Consider the following 9,350-nt stretch of genomic DNA (forward strand, 5'->3'; position numbering starts at 1 on the left):
GTGCTCCCCACCTCTCGCTCGATCCCAGCCCCACGAGCGAGCACTTAGCCCCTTGCCCACCCCTGATGACCCACAAGTGTAGGGGACCTATCGTAGTCCTTTCGTTAAGTAAGAGTGTCGAACCCAACGAGGAGGATAAGGATTTGACAAGTGGTTTTCAGCAAGGTATTCTCTGCAAGCACTGAAATTATCGGTAACAAAGAGTTGTGTGATAAGATGATTCGTAGCAACTAGCAAGTAACAAGAGTAACAAAGGTGCAGCAAAGTGGCCCAATCCCTTTTGTAGCAAGGAACAAGCCTGGACAAACTCTTACAGGAGGTAAAGCACTCCCGAGGACACATGGAAATTTCTGTCAAGCTAGTTTTCATCATGTTCATATGATTCACGTTCGCTACTTTGATAGTTTGATATGTGGGTGGACCGGTGCTTGGGTTCTGCCCTTACTTGGACAAACCTCCCACTTATGATTAACCCCTCTCGCAAGCATCCTCAAGTACGAAAGAAGAATTAAGACAAAGTCTAACCATAGCATTAAACTAGTGGATCCAAATCAGCCCCTCACGAAGCAATGCATAAACTAGGGTTTAAGCTTCTGTCATACTAGCAACCCATCATCTACTTACTACTTCCCAATGCCTTCCTCAAGGCCCAAATAATGGTGAAGTGTTATGTAGTCGATGTTCACATAACACCACTAGAGGAAAAACAACATACAACGCATCAAAATATCGAACGAATACCAAATTCACATGACTACTTATAGCATGACTTATCCCATGTCCTCAGGAACAAAAGTGACTACTCACAAAGCATAATAATATTCATGACCAGAGAGGTATTGAACAGCATCAAGGATCTGAACATATAATCTTCCACCGAGTAATCCAACTAGCATCAACTACAAAGAGTAATTAACACTACTAGCAACCTTACAAGTACCAATCGGAGTCGCGAGACGGAGATTGGTTACAAGAGATGAACTAGGGTTTGGAGATGAGATGGTGCTTATGAAGATGTTGATGTTGACGAGTCCCCTCTGATGAGAGGAGTGTTGGTGATGACGATGGTGATGATTTCCCCCTCCGGGAGGGAAGTTTCCCCGGTAGGACGACCCTGCCAGAGCTCTAGATTGGTTCTGCTCAAGTTCCGCCTCGTGGCGGCGGCGATTCCTCCCGAAAGCCTCCTCCAGATTTTTTCTGGAATGAAACCCTCCTTATAGCAAAAGAGGGGAGACAGAGGGCCGGGGGGTAGGCCGCACCTAGGAGGCTTGTGGCCTCCTCGTGGCTCCCCTCTGGTACTTCTTCGGCCCAGTATTTTTTTATAAATTCCAAAATAATTCCTCGTTGATTTTCAAGGCTTTTGGAGTTGCGTAGAATAAGTATCTCAAACTTGCTCCTATTTCAGGCTAGAATTTCAGCTGCCGGCATTCTCCCTCTTCATGTAAACCTTGCAAAATAAGAGAGAAAGGCATAAGTATTGTACCGTGAAGTGTAATAACATCCCATAAAGCAATAAATATCAACATAAAAGCATGATGCAAAATGGACGTATCAACTCCCCAAGCTTAGACTTCGCTTGTCCTCAAGTGGAAACCAAGATCAATAAATATGCCCACATGTTTAGAGAGAGAGGTGTCGACTAAACAAGATATGGACATGCAGGCACCATGATCATAGTTAGAACAGCAATATCATCATATAATCTTTTATGCTAAAGTGATAATTCCTTCACAAAGTAAAGTATGGATCAAGAACTTTATTGAGAATTAACAACCAATAGCCTTTAGTCATTGAAGCAATTGCAATTTGTCATAACATCGGAAAGAGTCAAATAAGAGCTTGTAAAGAAAATACACATACTCAATCATCCTTTCGTCTCCTACAATTCCTAAAACTCACGTGGTACTCATGAGATCAAAGTTTCAGTTGGACATAGAGAAAGATATGGGCTTATAGTTTTGCCTCCCAACTATTTACCTCAAGGGTAATGTCAACAATAATAATTCATGAATACTTACTTCCAAGTTGACATGTGAATATAGATATTTCCCTAGAATATGGCGTTAGCCAAGATAAAGGCGAAATAAGGAATTTGTGTAGATCGACATGACTCTTCCAAGGGAAAAAAGTAAAGGTACAAGATAGGCCCTTCGCAGAGGGAAGCAGAGGTTGTCATGCGCTTTTGAGATTTGGATATGTGTCCTCTTAGTGTGAAGTAACGTCACTTTATATTGACTCCTGTGATAAAGAACTTTATTATGCAGTCTGTCGCTTTTATGTCTTCCTCATCACAGGTTTGTACAAAGCTTATTTTCCACACACTAATAGATCATACATATTTAGGAAGCAATTTTTATTGCTTGCACCAATGACAACTTACTTGAGGGATCTTCTTCAATCCATAGGTAGGTATGGTGGACTCTCATGGCAAAACTGGGTTGAAGGTTTATGGATGCACAAGTAGCATCTCTACTTAGTGCGGAAGTTTTGGCTGATATGAGGTGGAAGCAAGCGTCATGTGCTAAGGGATCTCTAGTCATATAACATTGTTCGGAACCAAGCAAACATAATTCATTGTGTTGTCTTCCTTGTCCAACATCTACTTCTAAGCATGTAATAGTTCAATGAGTGTGTACAATCATAGATGGTGTTCAAGATGATATATTTATATGTGAACCTCTCCTTCTTTATTACTTCCTATTAATTGCAACAATGACCCAGGTCTACATTTGTCCACCCACAACAAGTTTCAATCAACATTCTTTTTATATGTGAAGCCATCACTTCCCATAAGATCATTACATGATCCTTCATGCTTTTGTTCTTTCATCATGCTTTTCTTTTAGATCATGGCATGAGTCAAGGCCCTTAACTAAAACACTCTTGATCATATGACTCACGAACTCGAATACATTGGGGGTGACACAAAGAAAAACTCAAACCTAAAACACTAAGAACTTAATTCTACTAGAGAAAGATAAAACCAAAAAGGATCGAACTAAGAAAAGGTACTGGCAAAAGATGTGATGATGATACGATACCGGGGAATCTCTCCCAAGCTTGGCACAAGCCAAGGGGATTGCCCATACCCGTGCTTAGTTGTCTTCCTTCGAAGGTGATGGTGGTGGAGTTGTTGCAGAGTTCTTGAACATGTTTAATTTCCTCTTGAGCACAAAGTTTTGCTCCTTCAGATCGTTAATTGCCTCTTGAAGCCTCAACGCTCTTTGGCATAATTCTTGCTTACTCTCCTGCAAAAGACGAGAAGGTATAAACAAAATCTTAGGCTTGTTCCTTGAGTCAGGGAGGCTTGACTTTTTGAACTCCACATATGTGTCTCCAGGTTGGGGTAGAGGAGCCTCCTCTTCATCGGAGCTTGTTCCTTCCTTCCCCTTGGGATCATATTCTTCTTCCTCATCAGTGGTCCAACCATAGTGATCCAAGTCCCCATAGACCTTGGGATGATCAATGTAATGGGCCACATAGCTCTCCGCCTATGAATCTTGAGAAGACATCTTGCCCTAAATCTGCGAAAGAAACAGGCTCGAAACGAAAACACGGGAAATTTGCACGATACGAGGGTCAGACCTTTTGAGAGAATTTATAATGATTTTTTTCCAACCAGAAGGAGTACTCCGCAAGAAAACGGAGTCCGGGAGGCACACGAGGTGGTCACGAGCCCCCCAGGCGCAGCCAGGGGGTGGCCCGTGCCTGGCGGGCTTGTCACCTCCTCGTGCGCTTTCCGGACTACTTTAAATTTTTCTAATTTTCTAAAAATTCCAAAACGGAGAAAAATTCCTACTGGAAAAGTTCTGGAGTCGGTTTACTTACCGAATCACATACCTCTTCATTTTTGGAGTCTGAAACAGGCTGCTAAATATCCCTTATGTACTCCTCCGGAGTTATGGTATTGGTAATATTGCTTTCAACATTTATGGGAGTACTTGAGATATAGTGCTTGATTCTTTGCCCATTTACCACTCCCAGAAAATTACCTTCCATGCTGTTGATCTTGATGGCACCGGAACGATATACTTCCTCAACAATGTAAGGACGTTCCCATTTAGAGAGAAGGTTGCCTGCAAAAAATTTTAAACGAGAATTATATAGCAAGACATAATCACCTACATTGAACTCACGTTTTTGTATCCTTTTATCATGCCACCACTTAACCTTTTCTTTGAACAACTTGGCATTTTCATATGCCTGAGCTCTCCATTCATCATGTGAGCTAATATCAAATAACCTCTTCTCACCAGCAAGTTTGAAATCAAAGTTGAGCTCTTTGATTGCCCAATAAGTGTTATGCCCTAGCTCAAGAGGTAAATGACATGCTTTACCGTAAACCATTTTGTACGAAGACATGCCCATGGGATTCTTATAAGCAGTTCTATAAGCCCACAATGCATCATCAAGCTTCTTAGACCAATTCTTTCTAGACCTATTAACAGTCTTTTGCAGAATTAGTTTAATCTCTCTATTACTTAGCTCTACTTGACCGCTGGACTGAGGATCATAGGGAGATGCAATTCTATGGTTGACATCTTACTTAGCAAGCATTTTACGGAAACCACCATGAATGAAATGTGAACCACCATCAGTCATTAGATATCTAGGGACTCCAAATCTAGGGAAAATAACTTATTTAAGCATCCTGATAGAAGTGTTGTGATCGTCACTACTAGTTGGGATAGCTTCTACCCAATTAGTAACGTAATCAACACCAAGTCGGATGTGAGTATACCCGTTCGATTTTTGAAAAGGCCCCATATAATCAGAACCCCAAACATCAAATGTTTCAATGACAAGTGAATAATTCATAGGCATCTCCTGACGTTTACTGATATTACCTATTCTTTGACATGCGTCACAAGACAAGACAAACTTACGAACATCCTTGAAGAGAGTGGGCCAATAGAAACCTGATTGCAATACCTTGTGTTCAGTTCTATCTCCCGCATGGTGTCCTCCGTAAGCCTCAGAGTGACACTTCTGTAGGATCTGTCCGTGTTCATGTTTAGGTACACAACGTCTAATAACACCATCTACTCCTTCCTTATAAAGGTGAGGATCATCCCAAAAGTAATGTCTCAAATCAAAGAAGAATTTCTTCTTTTGCTGGTATGTGAAACTAGGTGGTATATATTTGGCAACGATATAATTTGCATAATCAGCATACCATGGTGTACTACGTAAAGCATTGATGACATTCAATTGCTCATCAGGAAAGCTATCATCAATACGTTGTGGGTCATCAAGAACATTCTCCAACCTAGACAAGTTATCTGCTACGGGGTTCTCAGCACCCTTTCTATCGACAACATGCAAATCAAATTCTTGTAGCAAGAGAACCCATCTGATAAGTCTAGGTTTAGCGTATTTCTTTTCCATGAGGTACTTAATAGCAGCATGATCAGTGTGAATAGTGACTTTGGAATCAACTATGTAAGATCTGAAATTTTCACACGCAAACACGACTTCTAAAAATTCCTATTCAGTAGTAGCATAGTTTCTTTGGGCACTGTTTAGAACTTTACTAGCATAGTGAATAACATTCAACTTCTTATCACCTCTTTGTACTAGAACAGTGCCAACAGCATAATCACTAGCATCACACATGATTTCGAAAGGTAATTTCCAATCAGGTGGTTGAACAATAGGTGCAGTTATCAAGGCCTTCTTAAGTATTTCAAAGGCTTCCTCACAATCATCGTCAAAAACAAAAGGAATATCCTTTTGCAAGCGATTGGTAAGAGGCCTCGAAATTTTCGAGAAGTCCTTAATGAACCTTCTATAGAAACCAACATGACCAAGGAAACTTCATATACCTTTGATATCTATAGGGCATGGCATTTTCTCGATCACATCAACCTTAGCCTTATCGACTTCAATACCTCTTTGAGAAATTTTATGTCCTAAGACGATGCCTTCATTAACCATAAAGTTGCACTTGTCCCAATTCAAGACAAGATTGGTATCTTTACATCTCTGCAAAACTCAACCAAGGTTGCTGAGGCAATCATCAAAAGAAGACCCATAAACGGAGAAGTCATCCATGAAAACCTCTACAATATTTTCACAAAAGTCAGAGAATATAGCCATCATACATCTTTGAAAGGTGGCAGGTGCATTACATAAGCCAAAACGCATACGTTGTAAGCAAAGATACCGAAAGGGCAGGTGAAAGTGGTTTTCTCCCGATCAGATTGTGCAACAGGTATTTGGGAGAAACCAGAATAACCATCTAGAAAGCAGAAGTGTGTGTGTTTAGACAGTCTTTCTAGCATTTTGTCGAGAAAGGCAAAGGGTAATGATCTTTCCTTGTGGCTTTGTTCAATTTCCTAAAATCAATCACCATCCTATAGCCAGTAATAATCCTTTGTGGGATTAATTCATCTTTGTCATTGGGGACAACGGTAATACCTCCCTTCTTAGGGACGCAATGCACCGGACTTACCCAATCACTATGAGCAATAGGATAGATAATACCTGCTTCCAGGAACTTTAGTATTTCTTTTCTTACTACCTATTTCATCTTAGGATTTAATCTCCATTGATGATCGGCAACTGGTTTGGAATCAGGATCGGTTTTAATCTTGTGCTGGCATAGAGTGGGACTAATGCCCTTAAGATCATCAAGAGTATATCCAATAGCAGCACGATGCTTCCTCAGAGTTTTTAGTAACTTCTTTTCTTCATGCTCTGAGACGCTAGCACTAATAATAATAGGATATATCTCTTTTTCATCAAGATAAGCATACTTAAGAGTATTAGGCAACTGTTTAAGCTCAAACACAGGATCACCCTTTGGTGGGGGTGGATCTCCAAGAGTTCAACAGGCAAATTATTCTTAAGGATAGGATGTTGTTCAAAGATAAGTGTATCTATCTCATTGCTTTCATCCATATGCATATCATTTTCATGCTCAAGCAAGTATTGCTCAAAAGGATTAGTAGGAGGCACATCAATAGAAGCTAGGGAAGTAACTTCATCCTTACTAGGCAACTCTTTTTCATGAGGTTGTCTACCAAACTTGGAGAAATTGAACTCATGTGACACACTTTCAAAGCCAATAGGGACAATTTGCTTCTCACAGTCAATATGAGCATTGACAGTATTGAGGAAAGGTATGCCAAATATGATGGGACAAAAGCTATCTTGTCTGGTAGCAAGAATGAGAAAATCAGCAGGATACTTCGTTTTACCACACAAGAGTTCAACATCTCTAACAATTCCCAAAGGGCAGATAGTATCTCTATTGGCAAGCTGAATAATGACATCAATAGGTTCCATCTCAATAGGTGCAATCTCGTCTTTAATTTCATCATATAAGGATTGAGGTATTGCACTAACACTGGCACCCACGTCACATAAACCATGATAACAATGATCTCCTATCTTAACAGAAACAACAGGCGTGCCAACAATAGGCCTATGTTTGTCTCTATTATGATTATAATGATCTCCTATCTTAACATAAGTGAATAACATTGCCCTCAACATCGTCGGACAGGAGATCTTTGATAATAGCAATGCTAGGTTCAACTCTAATTTTCTCAGGGGGTGTAGGTGTTCTAATGTATCCCCTACGTATCACAGTTGAAACTTTAGAATGACCCTTTATCCTAACAGGGAAAGGTGGTTTCTCAATGTAAGCACTGGGAACAACAGGATCATTATAAGCGATGACTTTCTCTTCAACTGGATTGGGTTTAACTACATTGACTTCTAAGGGAGGATGATATTTAAACCACTTCTCTTTAGGGAGATCAATATGAGCAGCAAATGATTCTCACAATGAAGCTACTATCTCAGAGTCAAGTCCATATTTAGCGCTAAAATCACAAAAAGTATTTGTTTCAGAAAAGGATTTAACGCAATCAAACTTGAGATTCATACCTGACTCCTTACCTTCATCAAACTCCCAATCTTCAGAGTTGCATTTAATTCTTTCCAATAAATTACATCTGAAGTCAATATATCTCTTCATAAAAGAACCGTACAAGAAGTGTCAAGCATGGTGCGATTACGATGAGAAAGCCAACCATAGAAGTTCTGAATGATAATTTCTCTCGAGAGCTCATGGTTGGGGCATGAATATAATATTGATTTAAGCCTCCCCCAAGCTTGAGCTATACTTTCTCTATCATGAGGCCAAAAATTATAAATATAATTCCGTTCACGATGTACGAAATGCATAGGATAAAACTTTTGATGAAATTCCAATTTCAATCGGTTGTAGTTCCATGATCCAGTATCATCACATAGACTATACCATGTCAATGCTTTATCCCTAAAAGATAAGGGAAAGACCTTCTTCTTGACCTCATCCTCGGGCAAACTTGCAAGCTTAAATAAACCACAAACTTCATCTACATAGATTACATGCAAGTCGGGATGTGATGTTCCATCTCCTCTAAAAGGATTAGCCAGCAGTTTCTCAGGCATACCCGAAGGAAATTCATAGCAAATATTTTCAGTACGCGCAACATGTTGAGGAGCAACTCCTTGTGCTTCCGTTTGAGGTGAAGATACCCCAAACAAGCTCCTCAAAGGATTAGTTTCCATAGTGACAAGTGACAATAAATTTCAGCACACTATATAAATGTTTCCTTACCAAATTCCACTTACCAAAGGCGCTTCACTCCCCGGCAACGGTGCCAGAAAAGAGTCTTGATGACCCACAAGTCTAGGGGATCTATCGTAGTCCTTTAGATAAGTAAGAGTGTCGAACCCAATGAGGAGCAGAAGGATCTAACAAGTGGTTTTCAGCAAGGTATTCTCTGCAAGCACTGAAATTATCGGTAACAGATAGTTGTGTGATAAGATGATTCATAGCAAGTAGCAAGTAACAAGAGTAACAAAGGTGCAGCAAAGTGGTCCAATCCCTTTTGTAGCAAGGGACAAGCGCGGACAAACTCTTATAGGGGTTAAAGCGCCCCCGATGACACATGGGAATTTCTGTCAAGCTAGTTTTCATCATGTTCATATGATTCGCGTTCGCTACTTTGATAGTTCGATATGTGGGTGGACTGGTGCTTGGATGCTGCCCTTATTTGGACAAACCTCCCACTTATGATTAACCCCTCTCGCAAGCATCCGCAACTACGAAAGAATAATTAAGACAAAGTCTAACCATAGCATTAAACTAGTGGATCCAAATCACCCCCTTACGAAGCAACGCATAAACTAGGGTTTAAGCTTCTGTCACTCTAACAACTCATCATCTACTTACTACTTCCCAATGCCTTCCTCTAGGCCCAAATAATGGTGAAGTGTTATGTAGTCAACGTTCACATAACACCACTAGAGGAAAAACAACATACAACACATCAAAATATCGAACGAATACC

Source organism: Hordeum vulgare, chromosome 4H (assembly GCF_904849725.1).
Source record: "Hordeum vulgare subsp. vulgare chromosome 4H, MorexV3_pseudomolecules_assembly, whole genome shotgun sequence".
Lineage (NCBI taxonomy): Eukaryota > Viridiplantae > Streptophyta > Magnoliopsida > Poales > Poaceae > Hordeum > Hordeum vulgare.